Here is a 26,647-nt window from a genome sequence, read left to right on the forward strand (position 1 = left end):
TGGGTGGGCTGATCTGAATGTGAATGAGGTAGAGAATTGCTGGGGGTGGGAGGGAAATTTGTTCTTTGACAATTGGTATTTAGTTTATCACCAGGATGGGGAGAATAAGAGGTAACAAAGATTTATTAAATACCTACTATGTGTCAGACACTGTGCTAAGTGCTTTGCAAATATTACCTCATTCAATCCTCACAACAGCCCTATGAGATAGTTGCTATTATTTTCCCCATTTTACATTTGGAGAAACTGAGGAGAGTGGCTAAGTGACTTGTCCAGGGTCACACAGCCAGTAAGTGTCTGAGGCAGGACTCAGAATTATCTTCTTGACTCCAGTCTCAGTGCTCTATCCACACTGTTTTTGGATTGTGTTAACCATTGGGGAATTTACAAAGTATCAGCAGATGGAAAGTGGTCCACAAAGGAAGGCAAGTGATTAAAAGGCTCAAGGCAGTTCATGATGGGTGGTGTATTTATGGCCTCAGAAAGCCATCATCACAGCAGGCATGAGCAATAGGAGGTATATCTTGGGAAGACTTGGAGCCCAGCCCTATGAAGTAGATTTTAAAGGTATTATTATCTCCTTTTTGGAGATGAACAAAGTACTTAGCACAGTGCCTGACAAATAGTTTATTCTTAATACATGCCCGTTGTCTTGACTTGTTCACTTGAGGCCAGAGAGGTTGTGACTTATTGTGGTTAGAAGTATCTCTGTGGTTGGATTTTCAGCCCTGTTTTGAAGTTCTGCCTTTATTAATCCTACCTCATGTTGCCAACCTAAAGAGGTTCCTGGATAAATCAATCAACCAATCAATCAATGAATCATCAACAACAGCAATTATAAAAATAGTTGGCATTTGTATAACACTTTAAGGTATGTAAAGCAATTTCTAAACATTATCTCATTAGATTCTCAGAAAATCCTTCCAAGTAGGTGCCATTTTTATCCCCATTTTACAGATGAGGAAACTGAGGCACAGAAAAGTTAAGTGACTTGCCCAGGGTAACATGGCTAGTAAATATCTGAGGCAGGATTTGAATCCAGGTCTTCCTGACTCCAAGTTTCTCAAATATTTATTAGGTTCCTGCTGTGTAGCAAACACTGTGCTAGGCATTGGTGCTACCAACTCAAAAACGAAACAAGTATTACCCTGAAGTAGTATATATTTCTCCTCTTCAGAGGATACTCTGTATTCACAGGTGAGTGAAATAGGATAGATACCAAATAATAGGCACGTGCATTAAAGCATGGCATGAAGTTGGCCAGAGAATAGCAGCATGGTGGATTCAGGTGGGATTAATTACAAAGAAGTCTACCCACCAGGAGTACAGGACTCTAAAAATGGTGGTGACCTCAACAGAAATAGAAGTGGCTTCAGGATGAAACATGATGACTTCAGTTTTAGACATGTTGATTTTGAGATCCATAGTGAAGGATTAGAAAGTTCTCCCTGATTTAAGCCTGAGGGTTGTTGTCTCATTTCATAGAAATTTGCTAGCTACTGTGTGCTTCTTAGAGTTAACTGAAGGGAGAGAATTTGCCTCTCTATTTTTCATCTCATGGCAGGGAGGGCCAGAGGAAAGCAGATGTCTAGATGAGGCAGTACAGTTGCTTCAAGCACACACCCCTGCAACAAAGTCTGATAGCTATATAAACAATTATGGTCTCAGTAGGAACTGAAACTTTCCTTTCAAAACATGATCCTCTCAGAAAAGAACAGAACAGAAAGGGGTGGTAACACACTGAGTTCCTTTGGGGTGCAAAGAATTGTATTTTATAATTGAAAGGGATTTGTTCCAAAGATGATTTTTCCCTGTTGTGACCAGTGATGGTTTGAGTAAAGACAGGAACAATAGTTACTGAGAGAGTAAGAAGCAATCTCATCCTCTGAACGTTGGTCCCCATGTTTAATTGGCTGGGATAAGAACAAAGAGGATTGTGGCGTTGCTGATACGAGTAGCTGTATGGTATTTACAATATTCGCTCTGTTTTGCAGACGACCTGTCACACTTAGCTGATGCAGGGAACACTCGAAAAAAGGTGGTTAAGCTATTAGGCAGTTTCTCAGCCAGTTCATTACTAACTATGAAAAGGCACTAAGTGTAATTCCTATTTATGTGTGCCTACAGCTGAGAGAAGCCAGCAGAACAAAGATGTGGCCTTTTGGTCCTCCTGTGGGCATCTTCCATACCTGCTGAGCTTAGTGGAGGTCTGCCACAACAAAAATTCGGGGTCAGAACTAGGCCGTGAGCAGTTTATGTCTTTCTAGGATGTGTACAGATCACAACAATTGCATGTGGTGTAGTGGAATGGGCTCTGGATTTAAAATCACAAGACCCAGGTTTGAGCCCTACTTACCAGTTATGGAACTTTAGGCAAATCACACCTTTTTGGTTCTCTTCTGGGCAATGAAGGGACTAGACTATATGATCTTTAAGGACCCTTTCAGAATTGAATTTTTATTTTCCTCAAAGGCTGTCTACAACCACATGTAGAAGAGAGGGAGGGATGGAGAGATTGGCTTTTTCTTGCTGTTATTTTTTAACATCTACTGTTTCTTTTAAGACTCACAAAAATCACACGAGGTAGGTGTTTCTGGTATTCTTCTTCTGTAGATAGGAAAACAAAGGCTGATTGTGGTTAAGTGACCTGCCCAAAGTTACCCAGCAAACAAATATTGAGATGAAATTTTAATCCATCTTTGGCAAGATTGTCACCTAGAAATAATAACTAGTGGTGTGGGAGTTTACATCCTGCCTCAATCACACCAGCCATTTGATCCCAAGCAAACTACTCTGTCTGAATGTACTGCATAGAGTTGCTGTAAGGATAAAAGATAAAAGAAGATGATGTATGCAAAACACTCTTCAAACTTTAAATAAAAACATAAGTGCTATTATTATTATCATTATTATATTTTGAAGATGTGTTGAGAATTATATCATTATTATGAGAATTATAATCACGATCATCAGAATTATTATAATCATTGCCATAATCATCTTTACTATTATTATTTTTATTATTATTATATCATTGTTACCACATATTTGATCCTCCTAATTGGATTACAATCTTGTTGAGGGAAGGAATTATATTTTATTTCATCTTTGTAGGTTTCCCAGTAACTTGCACATATTTATATCTGAGTAGGTCTCTGATTTCATTGTTGTAGATATTTCTCTTATCAGGGGATATTGTATACTTCCCATACCTTCTTATCATACGTGCTTCAAAGATGCCCATGTTCTTTCACAGATCTTTCAAATAGAATCTACTCAATGTGATAGAAGCTTTTATTATCCCAGTTCGAAACCTATGATCCTATGAATCTTGCCTTCATGGCCACTAGCTATTTCCTAGCACATGCTGAGTATTCTTCTTGAGTTAATGCACTAAGTGCTCTGTGAAAATAGCCTTCTCTCCATTAGGCCCTTTAGTTTCTGATGGCAGAATTTCTTCCAAATGCCTCATAGACTCACAAGTGGCTGGGCCTAACAATAATGACATTTTAAATTGTCTAAAGGAGGATCATTGGGAGAGCCACTGACCAATCTGATGAATCCTCCCATCATCCTGATGAGATTATGGCACATGCTCTTTTGTTGAAGGGGCTTCCCCCAGGTAGATAGGCTTGCAAACCTTCACTTTACTGATTTGCTTCAGAGGTTAGGGCTTTCTGGTCTGGACTGGTTAGCAGAGGCAGTAGATGAACTCTTGCGTCTTCTATCTCTTGGTCTTCACGTTGATAGTCCTCTGCACCTGAAATGTACTCCCTCCTCATTTCTGTTTCTTAGCATCCCCAACCTCCCTCAGATTTCAACTGAAGTACCACCTTCTATATGACATGTTCTCTACTTTCCACAGCTGTTAGTGCTCTCCCAATTACCTTGTAATTTGTTTGTAATATATATGCAAATATACACATATTTACATAATAAACATATACACCTGTGCTCATATGAATACATATACATATATGTATATATACATATGTATACATATAAACATACACATATCAGTATATATAAACACACAGAGATAGTGTGTACATACATACACAGACACATAAAATTTCCAATAGAATGTCTGTATATTCCTAGTGCCTTGCACAATGCCTGAAAAATAAAAGGTACTTAGAATTCTCATTGATCGATTTGTTAGAGGAGCTTCCTACATAGTATATGGTCTAAAATAGACTTTTCTTTCCCCCAGCACATTCTTCCCTTTGGCCATCTAGACCAAAAGGCAGAGAGTGCAGAAGGGATTTTTCCCTGCAGCAGAAGAACCTAAGCGCTAACATGAGGAGCCAGAAGAAGTGAAACCTACCAACCTTCCACGATACTTGTGAAATTACTCCTAAGATATTGTCTGAGGAGAAGAAGAAGCAGTCATTTAGCAGGTCCCCAAACTGTCTTTACTTTTTGGAGACAGTCTAATGATTCTAATGGCGTATTTAAGTACTTGTGTCTCTATATTTGTTTATATAGGTTCCTGTGAGTCTTCTGTGCTTATGCACCATTTTCTGTGGTGAGTTAAATAGAGACTGCTGCACATTCAATAAACATATTGAATATTGAGTGGTTAGCCATTCAGGAGGAGAGGACCCTAGAACCTATATTTGGGGAAACTTTAACATAAGTTTTTCTTAAGCTTTATTCAGATTTCCCTGAAATTTTCCTCAGGAGTGGGGACAAAAAGTCAAGGAGATAATGGAGGCTCCCAGCATTGTACCTGAAGGGAAGGAAACAAATATTTATCAAACATCTATTGTGTGCCAGGCATTATGTTAAGCTCTTTGCAGCTATTATCCTACTTGAGCCCCACAAAACTCTGGGAGAAGGGGGTTGTTATTACCCCCATTCTACAGTTGAGGAAACTGAGGCAGAGAGAATTAAAAGATTGGCCCAACTCTACACAGCTAGTAAATGTCTGAGGTTAGATTTGAACTCAGGTCTTTCTGATTCCAGGCCCAGTTTCTCTATCTACTGTGCCACTTAATTACCTCTTTCAGGAGAGGGCTAGGCCATGGGTGATAAATAAAATTTTCAAAGCATTTCACACATATCATATCATTTGAGTTTCACAAAAGTGCTATGATATAGGTACTTATAGGTGTTATTATCAATATTTTACATGAAGAATGCAGAAGTAAAATGACTTACCCATTATCAAAGATGTTAGGTTAGTCTTAGAGACATGGTGTGAACTCATGACTTCTAGTCTTGAAGCTCAATAATTTATGTGCTGAGGCAGCTCAATAAAATATCATGGCCATTACAGAGAGACAGTAGAGTAGAAGAGGGAAGGGAAAGTAAAGAAATAAGCATTTCTTTCTCTCTCACTATACGCCATTTACCATGCTAAGTGTTTTACAAAGGTTATCTCATTTGATCCTCACAACAATCTTGTAAAGTAGGTGCTATTATTATCTCCATTCTACAGTTGAAGAAACTGAGGTTAAGTGATTTGCCCTGGGTCACACAACTAATAAGTGTCTGAACCTGGATTTGAACTCAGTCCTTCCTGACTCTAAACCCAGTGCTCTATGATTGAAATGAACTCAGTGACCTTTAAATCCTTATTGCTCTAAATCAATGATTATATTAACTGTGTCTTTAGACATAGGATACTTTGGAAATTGGACACAAGAAGAAGGATTTTTTTTATCCTACTACTGTTATACTTAAGCAGGAAATATTATCTCAGCCCATTACCCTTTTCAGTTTTTTAGTTCCTTTATTTTTTTCAGAATTAATATTGTATAAACATATTTTCACATTTACATTGATCCATTATTTCTTTGGTGTGGACACTCCCTCCATTAGGCAGACCATGGGACTGGGATGACTTCCTGGATGGCCTTCAGGAGTTGATGTGGTTAAATAAAGTAGATGTCAAGCAATTGAGGAATGGTTAAATAAACTATGGTGTATAAATATCATGGCATATTCCAAAGCCTCTATGAAAGTATGAATATGAATAATTCAGAGAAGTTGGGAAGACTTAGAGAAACCAATGCAAGTGAGGTAATAAGAACCAGGAAAACACTGTAACAATGATTAGCACAATGCAAATGGGGAGAACAGCAACACAACGAAAAGAATGAAATGAGAAACTTATAATGACCAGGATTGTACCCAAAGAAGAGATGAGATGATGTTCTTCTGTCCCTTTTTGGGGGGAGTTGAGGGCGTTGGGGTGTGAAACATTATAGATATTGTTATACTCATTTGATGGGTTGGTTAATTTTGCTGAACTGCTTTCTTTTCTTTTTTTTCATTTTTTGTGATAAAGGCTGACTCTGGGGAAGATAAGGAGGAGAAAAATATTTAGAAGTGAAAGTTTATGAAAGTGAAAGTGTTATGAAACAAAATATAGCAATTAAAAAAACCCAACATGGTAAAATAAAATTCAGTAGCCAGTCTGGTAATGAGCATTTCTGAAGTTAGAACTGCGATGGTTCTTAGAAAACTAGAATACATTCAGTCACCAGCTCATTCTTGGAGATTTTCTGTTGGTTAGGACCTGTCAGAGCTTCTCTTCCACTGGAATGGCATGGTTGCCTTAGCAATCCCAAGGTTGGCTCCATGCAGCATAGTCACTTTAACATGAAAATTGAACTTTTAATTCTGCAAAGAACTTTCATAACTGTTATATTATAAATAGGCCATTAAATCAATCAATCCATTAATAAAGATTTATTCAGTGCCTACCTGTGCCAAGCACTGGGGATACAAAAAGGAGGCAATATACAGCTCCTGCACTTTAGGAGCTTACAATCTAATGGGGAAGACAAAAAGCAATCAAATATATAAAAAAAAGTTATATACAGGATAAATAAGAAATAATCAAGAGGGAAAGAACTGGAATTATGAGGGGTTAGGAAAGACTTCCTGTACAAGGCAGGATTTTAGTTGAGACCTAAAGGAAGCCAAGGATGTCAGGAGTTAGGGAGAAAGAAGGAGAATGTTCCAGGTATGGGAGATAGAGAGAATTCCAGAGCTGAGAGATATAGTGTCTTGTTTATGTGAACAGCCAGAAGGCCAGTATCACTGGTTCGAAGAACTTGGGGGTCAACCCTTTTTTCTTTTATAAGAAAGAATTATGCTTCAGAGAAGTTGAGGTACTTTCCTATGTTTACAAATAGAGCAAAAACCAGGGTTTTTAAACTGTCTCCTTTCCACTGATGATACTATTAGTGTTAATAACAACATCATACATTTTTACGCACTTTAAAGTTTACAAGACACTTTCTTCCTAACAGCCTTGTTGGTAATATAAAAATTACTATGCCCGTCTGCTCATTATCAACCGGTAGCCTCAATAAACTTTTAGAACAGAGATCTTTAAGGTATTATAGTATGAATGGTTGGAACACATTATTTCTCTTCTAAACTCTGGGGTACAGTCCCAGAATTTAAATTTTCAGTTCAATAAAACATTTATTAAGCACCTACTATATGCCAGGCACTATACTAAGTGCACATAGGAAGCACATATATTCTCCAGGTGAGAATGGTTTAGACATAAGTTTATGATGTAGTGAGGCACGTGTATTGAGTACGTATGTGCTCAAAAGTTAAACTGCTTTTTAGAAGTCCTTCCTTGAGTCCATAGCCAGAATGTTTTTCTGATTCAAGGAGCCATATACCTTGAAGTTGCTTTGCCTTCAGCCAGCTATCCTTCAGCATATATCTTTTTCTGAACATGAGTTCCTTCTCTCTTCTAGGATCTTTCCAAAGGCATGGTCAATAGAAAGGATGAAGAAGAGGAGCAACAGGGAGACATTTTCTTCTCTCCTCAAGAGCAGTTACTTCTCACAAGTTTGACTCAAACTGGAATCTCCAAATGTGGTTCACCAGCATAGAAATTCTCTTTATTGATTGACATCGGTCAGCAGTCTATAACTTAGTCTTCAACAATTGCTTGGGGACACTCAGGGGTTTCATGATTTGCCCACAGTCACAGAGGTATTATGGATCAGAGGCAGCATTCAAACACATGCCAGTCCTCTGTCCACTACATTATACTGCTTCTCATTATTGGCATATTACTGGCCTTCACCAGGTCAAAATTTGAAGTCTTCTGGTTCCTGGTCCTTTGCTTTTTCCATTAAAGTATGTTACCTACATATGGCTGTTAAGGTCAGGTGAGAATGATACCATGGTCATGGGTTTGATTCCCTGTGCTGACCAACTAGATTCATCTACTTCTGTGATCACAAATTGTACCCTCGTCTCTGTCCCACTAATTGCAGGAGAAAGAATTGAAACAATGGTGATGAATCAACCAATTCCATAATCATGGGGAAGCTAGTGTCACGTCCTAGTATACGCACTGGCACAGAGGTTCTTGGTTCAAGTCTGGGTTATATGAAGGAGAAAATTAGTCAAACTCTCTGAGACAAAGACTTCATATACATAAAATCAACCAAGTAAGCAACAGGCATTTATTGAGTACCTACTATAGGCCAGGCATTGTGCTAAGCACTGGGGATACAAAGACAAAAATGAAATATTCCCTGCCCTCAAGGAGTTTGTATCCTATTACAGGAATTCTTACTGTGGTTCTGTGAAATCTTTTTTCTAATTCTAAAAACAGCCTTCAAATATCACTATCGTCTTTTGTATTCACACACATATGTATTTTAAAACATTGTTCTGAAAGCTCATCAGACTGCTGAAGTGGGGGTAGCAGTACAATACAAAAAAGTTTAAGAATTATTGGGAATAATGATATCTGTACTGTATACCTTGGATACATCAGAGTGCTGTTGTGAGGATTAAATGAGACAACATAAGTGAAATGTTTTAGAATTACAAAGTCCTATATAAGTATATCCCACAGCTCTGAAAGTTGCTCAGTAGCCCTTTCCATTGTGTTATGGGGCTACAATCGAAGGGACCTAATTGGCTCCAAAAGGAGGTTATTTTTTCTCCATCATGGTATAGTCCAGGGGCATAAAAGCCATAGGGTATTGAAGAATGGTCTTGGAATAGAACCAGCAAAGGCAAAAGCAGTGATAGCATTAATAGCTTCTGGGAGCACACCAAAGAATTCCTATGTCAAGCTCAGAGCTATGAGACCTGGGACAATTGTGGACCATGCTGAAAAATAGCAGTGGTGGCTGGGAGCAGAGTAAAGTCAGTGAATGGCAAGGTAAAGAAGATGGTATCTTAGGGAGAATGAGGAGGGCAACTAATACTATTTGATCAGTTCTAAGAGCCATAACACCAGAACATATCACTGAAATTTTACTAAGTCTTGTTGTGAGTTTTGTTGGAACTAAGGCTGAACCACTGGGTTGGGAAGGAAGCATTCACCCAGAGTAGCTCACCAGGCTAGGATACTAATACATTATCTGTTTGTTATTGTTGTTGTTCAGTCATTTTTTGGTTGTGTCAGACTCTTTGTGACTCCATTTGGGATTTTCTTGTCAAAGAGGGGGTTTCCATTTCCTTCTCCAGCTCATTTTACAGATGAGAACACTGAAGCAAATAGGGTTAAATGACATGTCCAGGATCACACAGCTTGTTGTTGTTCAGCCTTTGTTCTTGAAGAAAAGCAGTCACATCACAAGGGTGATGTCTCCACTTGCCAGTGAATTGGGTTTTCGTGAGGCAGAGCTGTGCAAAATAATTAGCCTCAAGCTATCCTCCAGAGCCATTGGAGTCTAGAGGCCAGACAAGAGTCAAGATGACTGGAGATGGCCCAGGATACAGTGAGTGCCCTTGGCCTTTTTAAATTAAGATCTTTCTCAGGTCTCAGTTTGTCTGATGCAATGCTCATTCAATGACTAAAGTCTAGGTAAGAATTAAGACAAAAGATGACTGGGTTCACCATCACAAAAGAATGTTTCTGGGAAAAGAAGACCCTCAGAGTTTCTGGCCAGAACAGAAAACAATTGCTATTTGCATTCACTCTAAGCCATCAAAACCCACATAATGAGCAATGAAGGCTTGGTCTGGGCCCTATTATTGGCCATTCAATGAAAGCTGAAGTTGCACAGCTGGTAAGTGTGTGAGGCCAGGTTAGGGAAGACGAGTCTTCCTGACTCCAGGCCTGGCTCTCTATCCACTGTGCAACCTAGCTGCCCAAACCTTTTAATAAACATGCATTATAGTTAAATGACTACTAGTAGCATTCTGTTTACAGGGGAACAAAAGACCATTCCTTCCTCTGCTCTGCCTCCCAAGTCGGGAGAGCTAGAAATGAGCCAACAAACCATTCAGGTATTCCCAGTATTTCCTTATGTGTGATGAGTACAAGCTATAGGCTTATCAAGAAACCTTTAAGATTGAACTCCCCTTCTGAATCACTGTCTTGTCATGGTGAAGGGCTTGTGTAGCTGAATGAAATCTAGGCTATGTCATGCAGGGTTCCCCAAGACCAACAGGTCATAGTGGACAGTTCTGACAAAAGATGATCCACTGGAGAAAGAAATGGCAAACCAATCCAGTGTCTTTGCCAAGAAAACCCCATGGACAGTGTTAAAATGTATGACATGGGAAGATGAGTGCCCCAGGTCAAGGTTCTGGTGTGCTATGGTCCACAGGGTCACAAAGAGTCTGACACTACTGAATAATAACAACAATGAGGATTGAAGTGAATCAGTGGGAACCCAGAATGGTAAGTCACAGCTAAGAGTTCCATACATTTCGGCTATCAGAATGACCACTACTCCTAGGACAACAGCTCAAATGCAAGTGGATAGCTGGGTTCTAGAAATGTTCCTTCAAATTATTTATGAACAATGTTGTATTTCAGTCGTTTTCAGTTGTGTCTTACTCTTTGTGATACCATTTGGGGTTTTCTCAGCAAAGATACTGGAGTCATTTGTCATTTCCTTCTCTAGCTCATTTTACAGATGAGGAAACTGAGGCAAAAAGGGTTAAGTGACTGGCCCAGGTTCCCACAAGTAGTAAGTGAGCGTAGCTGGATTTAAACTCAGGAAAATGTCTTCCTGACTCCAGACCCAGCACTCTGTCCACTGTACCGCCTAGCTGCCCTTTTATAAACAATATTGAACACCAATAAAATCAATTGAACTTGTTTTCAACTATATTTAAATAGGTTAAATCCAGGTCATTAAATACCATAAAAACTTTTTTATTTATTTCCTGTAAGTTCTCAATAGCATTTTTGTCCACTGATTCCTATTCACTATTTCTCTAAAGTAGCTATAATCAGTATGTACTACTCTGTTCTATTTCACTTTATTTTTTTTTAGCTCTGAAGCATTTCTTAAGGGTCTTTCCATACTGCCTTATATTCCGCTTACTTGTGATCTTATTTGCATTTAGCATTTTATTATATTAATGTACCACAGTTTATTCACCTAGTCTTCCAAGTATTCCATGTATTTTTTTCATATTTCTAAATAACAATGCTATGAACATCCTGGAATATATACATCTTCTCCTTTTTTTTCGGTTTTGTTTTTGTTTTTGATAACACTTTCAGGGTATTTTCCCAACCAAGGAAAAAGTAGGTCAAAGGATGGGATTATTTCTGTAACTTTTATAGCATATTGCCAGATTGTTCTCAAAAAAAGATTCGACAAGTTTACAATTCCACTTACAAAGAATGTGTGTATTTTTTCTTTATATCCCTGCCAGCACCAAGCTTCTTGTTTCTAATTTTTTTCTTTGCTATTTTGATGGATATGAGGAGGTAACTCAGTTTAGTAAGGCTCAACATTTTTAAGGTGGTTATTAAAAATTCCTGTTTTTTTTTTCTTTTGAAAGTTATGGTACATGTTTACACATTTTTAACAGTTCTTTATGTCCTTAGACACCACATTCTTATCTATACTATTTGCCATAAATATTTCCCTTAATCTATTATTTTCTTTTGATGATGATGATTTTGCTTTGGTAGTAGTATATCTTTTTCCACAGCACACTGAAGAGACATTATAGCCTATTATCTTACCATGAAGAAGGAAAACACTTATTTCACTGACATATACCCATTGTCCATCTTAGTGTGTTATCTCTGACTCCATCTGACTTTTCCAGTGTTAGGTAACTGTCTGAGATTTCATTCCCACCTAGTTCTTGGATTTGGGATCTGGGTGACATATCTTAAATGCTGACTTTGCTTTTTAATCACATAGGCTCATAGAAGGGACCTCAGAGGTCGCCTAGTGCAAGCCCTTCATTTTGTAAAGGAAGAAACTGAGGCTTATATGTGTTAAGTGATTTGCCTATGGCAAGTGGGACCAAGAGGCAGCTGGTGACCCAGCAGACAGAACACTGGGCCTGAAATCAAGGAGGCTTGAGCTCAAATGTGACATCAGACACTTACTAGCTGTACAAATCCCATAAAGCCATTTAATCCTCTGATTGTCTCAGTTTACTTAAAGGTAAAATGAGATAATAATAGCACTTACCTCTGGTTTGTTATGAGGCTCGAGACTCTAGAACCAGGAGATCTTCTACTACATGTCTTGAGCTAAAACCTCCCTTCTCATAGGTCTTCTTCCCTTAAGTTCTGTTAATTTTAATTGCCTTTAATAACAAACTCATTGTCCCTTTCCCCACCTTCTCCTTTAGGGATGAGTATTATACACTGAAAGGAATATTTGAGAAGGGGTACAGGAGATGGAAACAAGGGCATTGATAGCTTCTGTTATGTATACATCTTTCTCTCTTATTTAAAGGAAGAGGGAACAAGACAGCTGGTAGAAGAGTAGAAATAGGGCTGTATTTGGAGTCAGGAAGACTTGGGTTCAAATCCTCCCTTTGCCACTTACTAGCTGTGAGACCCTTGGTAAGTCACTCAACTTCAGTTTCCACATCTGTAAAATGGGAATAGTAAGAGAACCTACTACCCAGGGTTGTTGTAAGAATGAAATGAGATGATATGGAAAATGTTTTTCTTCTTTTTAAACATATTTTATTTATTCCATTAAATATTTCCAAATTACATATAAAAATGAACATTAATTTCTTTTTAAATTTGGACTTTTTAATTCTCTCACTCCCTCCTGCCCATCTTGCCTCCTTGAGAAGGCAAGTAATTTGGTATTGATTACATGTGAAGTCAGGCAAACCATATTTCTATATTAACTATGTTGCAGAAGAAAACACAAACAAAAAAACCCAAGAAAATAAATACCAAAAGAATGCTTCAATCTTCAGAGTTCATCGGTACATGCTCTGGAGGTGAATATTCTTTTTTCCTTGTGGATTTCTTGGAATTGCCTTCAATCTTTGTCTTGAGCAGAGTAACCATCTCTCACAGTTGATCATTCTTACAATAGTGCTATAACTCTATACAAAATTCTCCTTGCTCTGTTCATGTCACTTTGCATTGGTTCATGTATGTCTTCCCAGGTTTTTCTGAAATCATCCTGCTTATTTCTTACAGTGCATCAGTTCCCTATATATTTGAGAAATGAGACATTTATCAGAGCAACTTGCTGTAAATTTTGCCCAGTTTCCTGTTTTCCTTCTAATTTTGGCTGCATTAGTTTTATTCGTGAAAAAACTTTTAAATTTTAAGTGATCAAGATATCTATTTTGCTTCCTGTGATTCTCTCCATTTCTTATTAGGTCATAAATTCTTCCCTCATCTATAGATCTGATAGGTACATTTTCCCATGCTCCCCTAATTTAAATTATCATCCTTTATATATAAATCAATTATCCACGTTAATCATATCACAGTATATAGTGGGAGATGTTGGTTTATGCCTAGGTTCTGACAAACTGCTTCCCAGTTTTCCCTACAATTTTTTCAAATGTTGATTCTTACCCCCAAATCTTGGATCTTTGGGTTTATCAAACATTAGATTACTAGGGTTAATTACTACTGTTTATTGTGGGCCTAATCTGTTCCACTGATCGAACTCTATTTCTTTGCCAGTACCAAATTGTTTTGATGATTATCATTTTGCAATATAGTTTGAAATCTGAAACTACCAGGCCTCCTTTCTTCGTGTTTTTTTTTCCATTGATTCCCTTGATAGTCTTAACATTTTGTTCTTCCAGTTGAATTTTGTTATTGTTTTTTCTAGCCTATAAAGTAATTCTTTGGTAGTTTGACTGGCATGGCACTGGATGAGTCAATTACTCAAGAAGTATTGTCATTTTTACTATACTGGCTTGTCCCACCCATGAACAATTACTATTTCTCCAGTTGTTTAGATCTGACTTTATTTGTATTTACATTTGTATATATATATTGTTTTATAATTCTGTTCACTTAGTTCCTAGAATTGTTTTGGCAGGTTTGGGTACTGTCAATAGTTATTTTAAATGGAATTTCTCCTTCCATCTCTTGCAGTTAGGTTTTGTTAGCATTATATAGAAATGCTAATGATTTATGTGGATTTATTTTATATTCTACAACTTGCTAACGTTAATTGTTTCAACTAGTTTTTAAGGTTAATTCTCTAGGGTCCTCAAAGTATACCATCATGTCATTTGTAAAGAGTGATAGTTTTCTTTCCTCATTACCTTCTTATATTCCTTCAATTTATTTTTCTTCTCATTGCTATAGCTAGCATTTCTAATACAATATTGAATAATAATGGTGATAATAGACATCTTTGCTTCATCCCTGATTTTATTGGGAAAGCTTCAAGTTAATCCCCATTAGAGATAATGCTTGCTCTTCATTTTAGACAGATGCTACTTATCATTTTTTTTTTAAAAAGTCACCATTGATTCTTATGCTTTGTAGTGTTTTTAATAGGAATGAGGATTATATTTTAAAGGCTTTTTTCTGCATGTATTGATATAATCATACAATTTTTGTTGGTTTTGATATTAATATGGTCAGTTAGGCTGATAGTTCTCCTAATTTTGAACCAGTCCTAAATTCCTGGTATAAATCTCACCTGGTATGATGTTCAGGATTTCTAGGTTAGTATTTACTTGGATATTTTTAATTTGTTCTTTTTCTATTTTTTTTTTCCAGTTGCATGCCAAATTCTTTGATCTGTTCTCTTTTACTGATACATTCATTTCTAAATTAGTGGCATGCAGCCAAAGCAGTATTCAAGGCAAAATACATAAATTTTGGAATAGTGTCTTTGTTGTCACACTCTTTAATTGTAGATTATTTCTATGATTTGTTCTTTGACCTTCTCATTCTGTTGGACTCAATTAATTAGTTTCAATTAATTTTTAACCTATGCTTCCATGGACCTTTCTTGAATATAATTTTTATTGCATTATGGTATGAAAGGGTGCACTAAAATTTCTTCTTTTCTGGATTTTGTCTTGAGGTTTTTATGCCCTAATATATGGTTAATTTTTGTGAAGGTGCCATGTGTAGCTGAGAAAAATGTGTACTCCTTTCTAGTCTTATTTTCTCTAGAGGTCTATCATAGCTAAATTTTCTAAGATGCTATTCATCTCCTTAATTTCTTTACTATTTATTTTATGGTTAGATTTGCTCTGCTCTGAGAGGGGAAATTTGAGGTCCCCCACTAGTACAGTTTTACTATCTATTTCCTCCTGTAATTAATTTAACATGTCCTTAAAGAATTAGGATGGTATGTTATTTGGCACATATATGTTTAACATTGATATTACTTTTTTTATGGTTCCCTTTGGCAAGATATAGTTTCTTTGCTTATGTCTCTTAATTAAGTCTGTTTTTGCTTTTGCCTTGTCCGAGATTAAGATTGCTACTCCTCCCTTTTTTACTTCAGCTCTAACATAATAGATTTTGCTCCTTTCTCTTATTTTAACTCTGTGTGTCTCTCTATTTCATGTGTGTTACTTGTAAACAACATATTGTTGGATTCTGGTCAGCAATCTACTCTGCCATCTGTTTCCCTTTTATGGGAAAGTTCATCTCATTCACATTTACAGTTATGATTACTAACTATGCATTTCCTTCCATCCTATTTGTTTCTGTTTATCCTTTTCTGTTTTTATCCTATCCATCCTCTAAAAGGCATGAGCATCCTCCCGTAGCTTCTTATCACTGCATTCCTTTATCAGCTATCCTTTTTATTACCTCCTCCTTTCTCTTTTTCCCTTACCCTCCAACTTCTGTTGAGTAACATAGATTTCCACACCCACCCACACAGTTACTCTTTAAAACCGATTTTTCTGAATTCATCTTGCTCATCATTTGGGTAAAATGGTGATGACATGTGGCAACAAAGTAATGATTTGCAAACTGTCTCAAATATTGGAGTTAGGGTAAATAAGTACGGCAATTAACAAATGTTACTGATTCCCCATTAGCCCTTAGAGATCTTTTGATATCCAATTTGGGGGCACTGGTCCACAAAGAATGACATAATTTTCATGGTAAACTCATGGATGTTATAGCTTGCCTTTGCTATAGGAGAAATATATTTATTTCATTATATATTTCCAAATTACACATAAAAATTAACAATTTTTTTTAAATTTGGACTTTTTAATTCTCTCACTCCCTCCTGCCCATCCTGCCTCCTTGAGAAGGCAAGTAATTTGTTATTGATTACATGTGAAGTCAGGCAAATCATATTTCTATATTAGCTATGTTGCAGAAGAAAACACAAATAAAAACAAAAAACAAGACAAACAACAAAAGAATGCTTCAGAGTTCATCAGTACATGCTCTGGAGGTGATTATTTTTCCTTGTGGATTTTTTCGAATTGCCTTCAATCTTTGTCTTGATCAGTATTATTCTAGGCTCTTGAGTGAAAAATGCATAGTTGATAACTTGTCTCATTTGAAGGTTGTATAAATTTTAAAAATGAAAAATGGAAACCCCCCCAAAAAAAATAAAAAAAATTAAAATCTCATCTTATTCAAGATTTTTAGAAAGCTCTTTGTCTTTATCCTTCTCTGTCTCCTGGTCAGAAGGTTCTTTTTCAATTTATGTTGGTCTGTCACTTCTCTATTATTCTGTAGTACCTTTAGTAGTTCCCTAGATTCCTTTAAATACTAGCTAAAATTCCACTATGGGAAACCTTTACTGGTCTCCCTTAATCTAGTACCTTTCTTCTGTTTACTGTTTTCATTTTTTCTATATATAGCTTGTGTGTACATAGTTGTTTGCATGTTATGACCCCCATTAGAATGTGAGCTCCTTGAGAGATGTAACTATTTTTTTGGAATCCTGAGCACTTACCAGGCATCTAGCTAGTGCTCACTAAATGTTTATTGACTACCTACCATTGCAGCCCCAGAGATTAGTGAATAAAATTTGTAGTTCCTTCCAGCAGAGGAAATTCAGATTGCAACTTGCAAAATCAGTAGAAAAGACTTAGGGAGGAATCTGAAGCATGAAGAGGTTTGTGACAGGGTCATACTGCTGTTAAGTATCAGAAGGGAGATTTGAACCCATGCCTTCCTAAATTCAAGCCTAATTTCTTAATCTACTTCATAATGCCATAAGGTAGGGTTTAGTAAAACTAGAAAATAGAGGCAATATTTCCATTTCATTATGCCCCATTTTTAAGAACTCTATTAGCAAACAATCCTACTTTCCTTGAGATATGGAGCTTGTAAATAATTGTGGCATGTTAACTAATGGGAAGAGAAAGGCCTTACTTGATGGGTCCACTGGCCTATGGATCCATAGACTGCCTCATAAAATTTTAAAAGCACAAGGAACTGAATACAAAATAAAATGAACATTAATCTAGGTTTATTTAATATGTCTTCATGGAGTAGAACTACAATCGATTATTAGTAAATTATAGGACATCATATCTGAAATCAATTTTACTTTCCTTGCATTGTGGAGCAGTGGTTTCTCCATTCCTTAAATTGTTAAGTCAAAGGTAGAAGATCACTTATTAGGAATGCCGAGTTGAGAAGTCACATTTCAGAGAGGAGTTAAATTAAAACTAAAACTAACCCAATTAGCCTTGGGACAATGTAGGATGCAGAAAGTTGTAACAGAAAGAACTTAAGTGCTAGAATCACAGAATTAGAGCTAAAAGAGATTTCAAAAGGTATCCAAGTTGAACCCCCTTGTACTATAGCTAAGGAAATGGAGTGTTGGAGCTATGATACTTTGCTTAAGGTAACATAGTTACTAGGTATCAGAGGTATGATCTGAATCCAGGTCTTGATTCAGTTCAGCACAGTATCCATAGCTGTCATCACATAGCAAAGAACTGAGCTTACTGAATAAAGGATTTTATGAAAATTTTATTTTTAAGCATTTACTATATGCCCAAGCTCTTTGCTAAGCTTTGTGAAGCAAAATACAAAAGCAAAAATTGATTTTGCCCTTAAGAAGGTTACATTTGTGTGAAGTAAATAATGTACACAGGAGAATAAGGGAGTGCTACTTTGGTTCAGAAAGTTATAGGAATGGTGAGTGGGGCCATAGAGAAGATTGGCACATTCCATCCAGGAACAGTAGCAGAGTAGATTTAACAGTGATTCATGGTTCTAGATCTGAAAAAGGGGTAGAGAAGGAAAAGTGGCAAGGTGGATGGTGAGGAGGATTTAAAGGAAGTGGCCAAAGAAGTGAGGAGTGTTATACTCCGTGTTTATCTGGGTTAGGAACTTACCTCAACAGGCTTCGGACGTCTCCGGCTCCAGCTGCACTGGACAAATGACTCCACAGAACACCCCAACATACTTTCAGAGTATACTCTTTCATTGTTACATCTCTGACTACTAACGCGGCTCTGCCCTTCCTTCCGGGTACCTCCTTCTTATCCTCTCCCCGTCCACCCTTTCCACGAGCCCTTCCCGCAGTAAGCCAATCATGTCCTGCCCGAAAGCAAAGAGGATTCGTGCTTATTCAACATGTCATGAGCCGTTGCACGTGAGTAACTTAACTCACCTGCGCATCAGCTTAGTTACCACCTCTGCTCATTTATTTTGACATGAGCAGATCCACCTTAATACTCCCAGGCAATCATGTGCACTCCTGCAGGTAAGGACAGAGTCATCTCACAAATGACCCTTACACTTCCCTTTTCTTGTTTTGCAGTGGACCGCCAAGGGGAAAAAGATCAGCGCGAAAACGCAAGAAGGCACCCTTCAGTAAAGTCAGAAGCCAGCGCCAGGCACACAAAGAACAAAGTATATAAAAGGAATAATAAGGGCAATGACCAAACAAATTTGCGTATCATCCAGGAGACAAAATCCTGAGCGAAGATGAGGGTACAATGAAATTATCAGATAACTGTTAAATATCCTTAATTAACAAACCCAGTTGATGTAATTTAGATGCGATATTATCAGATAAAAAGGCACCTTGTAAATGTTCACGAACCTTAGCCCAATGGCCAGGAAACGTGAAAGTACTGTTGGCAGGTAAACTGATAACACACAACCACAGCTTATAGTGATAATGACATACAACAAAGGAAAACAATTCATATAAAGCCAATTCGTCCCCTATTGTTAAAACAGTCTCCTCCAATAGTTGTATTTCTTTATGCAAAGCGTCAATACATGCTTGCATATCCCAAAAAGACAGAGTCACATTCGCAACCGTCATTGTTGTACTAAGATGAGTTGAACAAGAAGTGATAGGGATCCATATAGTCATATCACCCACATGGCAAGGTGGTAAAACAGGCATTGAACCCTAATCTCCGTATCACTCATCTGAGGAGAAGATGTGACAGTTCTGTTGAAGGAGTGTACAGTTATATTCATCCAAGTGGGATGTTCATCCACATCTTGGCGGGATGCAATCCAGTCATGATGTTATAAGGCAACACACCAAGGAAAACCATCTACACTACTATTCAACTGCACGCAAATAGGTGGTGCACCCCCATATCACGCTCCTCAGCCAGCATCAAGGTGGTCCACCTCTGTTCTTGTCGGTGTGTCAATTGACATATTGTCATCCCCAAACTCAGGCCCCACAGGACGTACCACACAATCGGGCACCCAAATCCCGGCATCTTGATCTGCTCCATCTGGAATGGCAAAAGCATACCCTGGCCCACGCATTACAACCCTGCCTGGTCCCTTCCAGTCCCCACTGAGTTCTTTCCACACCACTTTCGTTCCCTGTTTCATATTACGCTCACAAGCCATTACAGCTCTCCTTCCCCATCCATTCCATAAATGCCAATACTTCATGGCTGGCATTAATTCATCCTGTCCTAATTTCAAATAATTATAAGTGTACAGAGCCATGTCCAATTGCTGGCAAGTAATTCTTTTACGGGGGTTAACACTAAGAGGATCCTAGGTTTCCAGTGGATATGCTGTAGAGGCCCTCTTGGGGCCCCTTCACACATTTCCCGACTGCTGTCTGTTACTTAATTTTTTTCTACAAAACTTAGCAATATGTTCTGCCTTACCACAATAAAAACATACAGAAACAGTAGAACCCTTCTGCTTACAGTATTGATTTTGTAAATGTCCAAATTGTCCATAAGCAAAGCATTTTCTTTCCCCTTCTTTTCCTCTAATCACTTGAGCCATCGCCTCAGCTATCATAGTAACTTGCATCCCTTCATAATCAACTTCATTACACCTCTCAATGATATCAGCCAAAGGTGCATCCAAAGGTAAAGAAGCCACAGCTGTTTTGCACATTTTATTCAAACCTTCTCTCAATAAATGACGTAATAACACTTTAGCTGGTTCTCCCTTTCCCACTATTCTGTCAATTGCTAGCTGCAAACAAGAGATAGAGTCAGCTACAGTTTCCTTAGGTCCTTGTTTTATTGTAGTCAATTGAGTCTTAACCATCCCGTCCTTATTGATCTTTTCCCACGCTCTAAGTGCACATTGTGCTATACCTGCATATACAGGAGCCCCATGATGTCTATGAGTATCGGGATCAGCATAAGCTCCTGTCCCAGTCATAGCTTCAAACATCTGTTGATCAGTGACACCAGCAGGCAAATTTTGGTTCTTAATATAAGCATGAGTTTCCTTATGCCATTCCGCCTGCCATACCATTTTTTGGCCTGCCGTTAAACAGGCAGTGGCTATAGCTTCCCAATCCTCAGGTGTATAAGCAATGCGGGATGCCAAAGTATGCAAAGTTTGCATTACGAAAGGAGAATTGGGACCATAATCAGTACGAGCCTGTTTAAAATCTTTCAACAATTTAAAAGGAACCATAGTATAACCCCGATTAGGATCATTCAAATTAACAGGGTAAAGTGAAGAAGACCACTCAGAAACATCTTCTCCCTCCATTAATGCTTGCAACACAGCTTGCTTCACTTTACTATTAACCCGAGGATATGAACTCACTGCCTCGGAATAATTAGGTGGAACTCGTACGGCAGGGGGCGGTAAATCACTAGGAGCAGACTTTAAAGTCATTTGTTGCATAGCAAAATTAATTGCTCCTTTTATTATCTCCTCCTGATTAGCAGCAAGCATTTCTTGTTTTTCAAGATTTTTAGGCCCGCCAGCTGCGGGTTGTGCAAAATCCTGGCCGCTAGCTGCTTGTTGCGCAAGATCCTTCTTGCTGCCAGTTTCGACACTCCCTTCCTGCTGTGGAAAATTCCCCATTGTCTGGGTTCTCTCTTTAAAGTCAGAAAGATCAGAATACAAAGATTTCTTATCTACAATTTGTGGGGCTTTTATGTTCTTTCTTTTCACTACCTCTTCCTCACTAGACATTTCCCATAAAGAATCTCCTGTCTGTGAAGCCTCAGGTACATTAATAGGAGAAGGACCATAAAGAGTGGCTTTTACTAAACTGTAAATAATGAAATCCAAATCTCTCACTTCTCCAGGATGTGTTTTTTCATATGATGCTAACTGATTTCCAACTACCGTCCATCTCTTAATATCAAGCCCAGTATATTCTACCCACAGAGAAGATTCCGCAATAAACGAACAAATCTTACACAATCAGTCCTTTTTACTTTCACTCCTTTTCCCTGAACCAACTCATATACTTGCTTAGCATATACTTCAGTGTCATTGGGGCACACCACAGGAAGACTAAACGCTTGTCCCATAGTGTCTGTACGGCATTAGCCCTTCTTGCACACAGCAAGGCTATGGAGTCCTTCTAACCCTCGGGTCCTTGTTCGGGCGCCACTTGTCATGCTCCGTGTTTATCTAGGTTAGGAACTTACCTCCTCAACAGGCTTCGGACGTCTCCGGCTCCAGCTGCACTGGACAAATGACTCCACAGAACACCCCAACATACTTTCAGAGTATACTCTTTCATTGTTACATCTCTGACTACTAACGCGGCTCTGCCCTTCCTTCCGGGTACCTCCTTCTTATCCTCTCCCCGTCCACCCTTTTCACGAGCCCTTCCCGCAGTAAGCCAATCATGTCCTGCCCGAAAGCAAAGAGGATTCGTGCTTATTCAACATGTCATGAGCCGTTGCACGTGAGTAACTTAACTCACCTGCGCATCAGCTTAGTTACCACCTCTGCTCATTTATTTTGACATGAGCAGATCCACCTTAATACTCCCAGGCAATCATGTGCACTCCTGCAGGTAAGGACAGAGTCATCTCACAAATGACCCTTACAGAGGAGGAAGAATAGCTGTGATTTTCCTGAAATAGTGTTCCAGGAGAGGTAATTTTATCCACCAAGAATGCAGGACCCCAGAACCTTTATGGAAATGAGAAATGCGCAGAATAATCTTTGATGAGAGATACAAAATAAGGATTAGTTTGGAGTATAATCTGCTCTCTGGAATATACTGTAATAATAATTTGAATTCTATAGTACTTTAAGTTTTACAAAGTTTTTTTTTTTCTTATTTTCTTCCCAACAACTCTGGGAATTGAAGTAGGTGTTTTTTTGTTCAGTCGTGTCCAACTTTTTGTGACCCTGTTTAGGGTTTTCTTAGCAAAGATACTGGAGTGGTTTGACATTTCTTTCTACATATCATTTTACAGATGAAGAATTGAGGCAAACAGGGTTAAGTGACTTGCTCAGGGTCACACATCTAGTGTTTGAGGCCAGATTTCAACGGAGGAAGATGAGTCTTCCTGATTTCAGGCCTGGCACTCTATCTACCAGGCCAACTAGCTGCCCATTATAGTACATAGGATAGGTATTATTGTCTTTATTTTATAGAAGAAGAAAATTAGGTTCAGGGATATTTGGGGACTTGTTTATTCATTGTGTTAAGTACTATACTAAGTGTTAAGCCAGTACACCTGACTTCATAGGCTGTGCCCTTTATACTATATTATCTTAGACTGTGTTGTGGCATACCTTATAAGCTGCAATAGGGAAGATCATAGAATTTAGAACTAGAAGGACCCTCCAGATGATTGGGTGCAAATCCTGTTTTTTATAGATGAGCTGAGGCCCACTATGGCTGAATGATTTGCTCAAGGCCACACAGGTAGTAATGGCTAAACCAGTATTAGAAATCATGAGCTTTCCATTTCACTAACTTATAAGACAGATAGTAGAAGGCCTTGAAAAATAGACTAAGGAGTTAGGACTTCATTCTGTAGGCAGGAATTTGTCATTTAGGTAAGATAATAGATAATAAAAAAACTAAATTTTTGAATATGGAAGATGACAGTAGAATGCTTAATGTTTAAATCAGGTTTTTAACTTTGCAATAGCAGAGAGTGGGCATGCATTAGTTTGGTTTATTCCATGGTTCACCTAATCCAGGGGTGGGAAAACTTGAGGCTGCATGTGGCCCTCTAGGTCCTCAAGTGTTGGCCTTTGATTGAATCCAAACTTCCCATATTTTTGGGCCATACCTAGGTCACATGTGGCCTCAACGCTGCAGGTTCCCCATCCTTGACTCAGTCTTTCCTTTTGTCAAGCTCATATATCAAGCCTGTTTTTGCCCAATAGCCAATACATTAATTGAGCTTTTTTGCCTTTCAATGAGACATATTCTTAATATTAATTCTTGACTTTCTTCCCTTTTCTGACACCAATTAGAAAGAAGTGACAGGAGGTAATATCAAAAGGTCATAAAAAAGTGAATCAAATAGTTCAGCCAACCCAAGCACAGATAATCTCACTTGGCATCTGAAATTGGCCTCTAGCAACTTTCCATTGTCTCTGGCAATGCACCTCAGAGGAAGTAAATATAAAGACCATTTAGATCACACCAAGGCCTCCATGCATACCTATTTCAGGATTTCTCCAGATGCTGATTCCTTCCTGGGGATAGAAAACACAGAGTTGCTTTTATAATGGCTTTGCAAAAGATCCTTGCTTGAGCCTAGGCCTTGCTGATCTTGGTTGCCTTCCAACCAAACACTGTCTCCTCCTTGGAATTTTACTTTTGACAGGCAACCTTTTGGCCTCGAGTATTTACTTTTCACTACAATACAAACACTCACAGATCACTTAAGATAAAATGAAATATTTGTAAACTACTTTAACAATATTAAAGATAAATGCTTGTTCCCTTTGCACACTTAATTTTACATCTCTAGACTAGGAAGGCCCTTCTGCTTTATTCCCTGGCATTAAGAGACTTGTTGAACCTCATTCTTCATTACCTGTTCTCTTAGGAGTATGGATAAATGTATACTCAGATCTAATACCCATTGCTTCATTTCCTTCTAACTCTCCTCCCACCTTTCATAAACTCCAAGAGTGGCAATTATGGTTTATGTATAAGGGAAAAGGGAAAATATAGATTCTGAAATAATACAACACAGAAAGGACTTAGAAGCACTTTTTCAAAAGCTGCTAGCTCCAGTGTCTTCCTATGTCGAGAATTTTATACTTAAGCAAAAAAGAAACTAAATTAAGTCAGAATAGGCATTTATTATTTGCTTGATACAGTGCCTGGCACATAATAAATGTTTAATAAATGCTTATTGACTGACTATATAACAGGCATTGTGTTATTTCTTGGGACATTGTGCTAAGTCAATGTTTCAAGTCTTAGCTCCTGGACCAATTAAGTCTCAAAGATAGCTTTATTTTATTTAAATATAACTGTTGTCCCCAAACCCATTGATATGGAATTCTCTCCTTGTTGGTGGAAATGAATGACCAGCACTGTGTGAGAAGTGGGTTATTCAGCCTTTCACCCCTCTGTGGACTCTTTAAGTAACAGTTCCCTTGTGGGACTCACCGCATAAGTCTTTTCTAGGTATAGCATCGAGTCTGCTTCTAGCTTTGAGAAAAGATGGGATACGCCAAATCTGCTTCCAGCTGATAAAGAAAAAGACTCTGGGAAGATGTGAAAGAAGTGGGCAGTCTCCATCGTGTCCCTATTCTCAGGTTGCTACTCTCTAGACTTCAGGGAATTTGCCCTTGGATGGGACCCGGCAACCTTTCTCTTGGCTGAGCTGAATCATTCATTCCCAATGAGAGAACTACTTCATTCTATATTGTCTGATATATATTCTTCATGTATATGTATACATTCTCTGATTTCTGTTTTGCAAGGCTTTAGATAAATGGTTTTCTTTGTTATTCTCTATATGTGTTCATTGTGAAGCTGGTATTGGGTGGGAAAGGTATCAAACATTGGATATAGAGCTTAGGATCTCCTTTTATTCCCCAAAATGATGAAGTGCTCAAAGCTAGATGGAACTCAACTATATCCCCTAAACAAACAATATTTGAGGAAGCAGATAAATATGCTACCCAATAACCTCTTTCTCTCCAAGGAAAGTAAGTAGTAGCCTTTGGCCCCAACCTCCTGCTTCTTCTGCTGGCTGGATTGAAAGCCTTAGAGAAGGGGGAGAAGGCTTTGAGTCACACAAGGACAGGTACTAGCACTCACTACACATGTGGGGGCCTCCCTCTTTCCCTACTTCTACTATTATTCTCTCTATTTAAGGAAAAATTAGATTATGTGGGGTAGAGATTACTCTTAGACGAGGAAGGACTTAAAATGATGGACGGAGATGGTGAATGTGGTATTCTAGGTGGAAGACAAAAGACAGAATTAGAGATGAAAAAAGTGTGCATGGGAAAGAGTAAGTAGAATACTGTATTGAGAATGCTGTCTTCATGTGGTAGAAAATGGTTGATCAGCACTGTGTGGGACAGTGACCCTAACCCAAATTAAAATCAGAGACTTCTCAAGGTGGAAAGTAAAGTTTACCTTTATTACAATCTCTCGAGAAGGGGCATCTGCTCTTCCGGTACATGCATGAGAGAGGCCAGGCACACAAAAAGGAATGAGATTATATACCCTAACACAAAAAACCTCCACCTGTCACTATCCTTTACTCCCATTGTCTGGGGAGGTGGGCTTACATTGAAAGAAAATCTTCCTATCCCCCTAGCTGGGAAACAGGCTTACATTCTAGGTGAGAAAATTCAAAGACAAGGAAACAGGGTATAGCCAATCCAAACATACATGTCCTTATTTAGTAACCCTAATGCTGAGGTAGCAGTGGTGTGGTGATCAGGAGGGGTTTAGGGCTGAATTCCCATGAGTTAGGTAATTCCTAGGAAACCAAATCCACTACAATCTCCTCTTCCCAACCCCCTTCTCCCTTATCCCAGAGACAAGAGAAAGGTGGGAAGCTAAGGGCAAACAGTTCAGGTTGGGGGCAGGGCTTATTCTTTCTGTTATGTGTTGAAAAACAGGGTCTGAGCAGGGGAGGATTTTGAAAGCAATAATCAAGAATTGTTGACCTTTGAGGAGGCTTCATTTCTGAGAGTTCATCTCTCACAGCACAAAAAGGTGGACTCAGGGAAGATTGTAGAAAGTTTAAAATGGAAGGGTAAGAAGTATGGATATGGTCCTTTGGCCAGTGGAGATATGTGGAGAGCTTTTGAGTAGAGGAGTGACATAGTCACTTTGACATAGGAGAGATA

General features: G+C 38.3%; 1 long non-coding RNA gene across 1 annotated transcript in view; it reads right to left on the minus strand.

Annotated features, from left to right (window-relative positions):
- Window positions 1-22,061, minus strand: part of LOC110216074 (uncharacterized) — a 68,357-nt gene extending 46,296 nt beyond the window's left edge. Inside the window, exon 1 of the long non-coding RNA XR_002326685.2 lies at window positions 21,994-22,061. This is a non-coding gene — a long non-coding RNA (uncharacterized LOC110216074). The remainder of the gene's footprint in view (window positions 1-21,993) is intronic.
- Window positions 22,062-26,647: the final 4,586 nt, after the last annotated feature.

The sequence above is a fragment of the Phascolarctos cinereus genome, unplaced genomic scaffold, assembly GCF_003287225.1.
Source record: "Phascolarctos cinereus isolate Bilbo 61053 unplaced genomic scaffold, phaCin_HiC Scaffold_4;HRSCAF=312, whole genome shotgun sequence".
NCBI lineage: Eukaryota > Metazoa > Chordata > Mammalia > Diprotodontia > Phascolarctidae > Phascolarctos > Phascolarctos cinereus.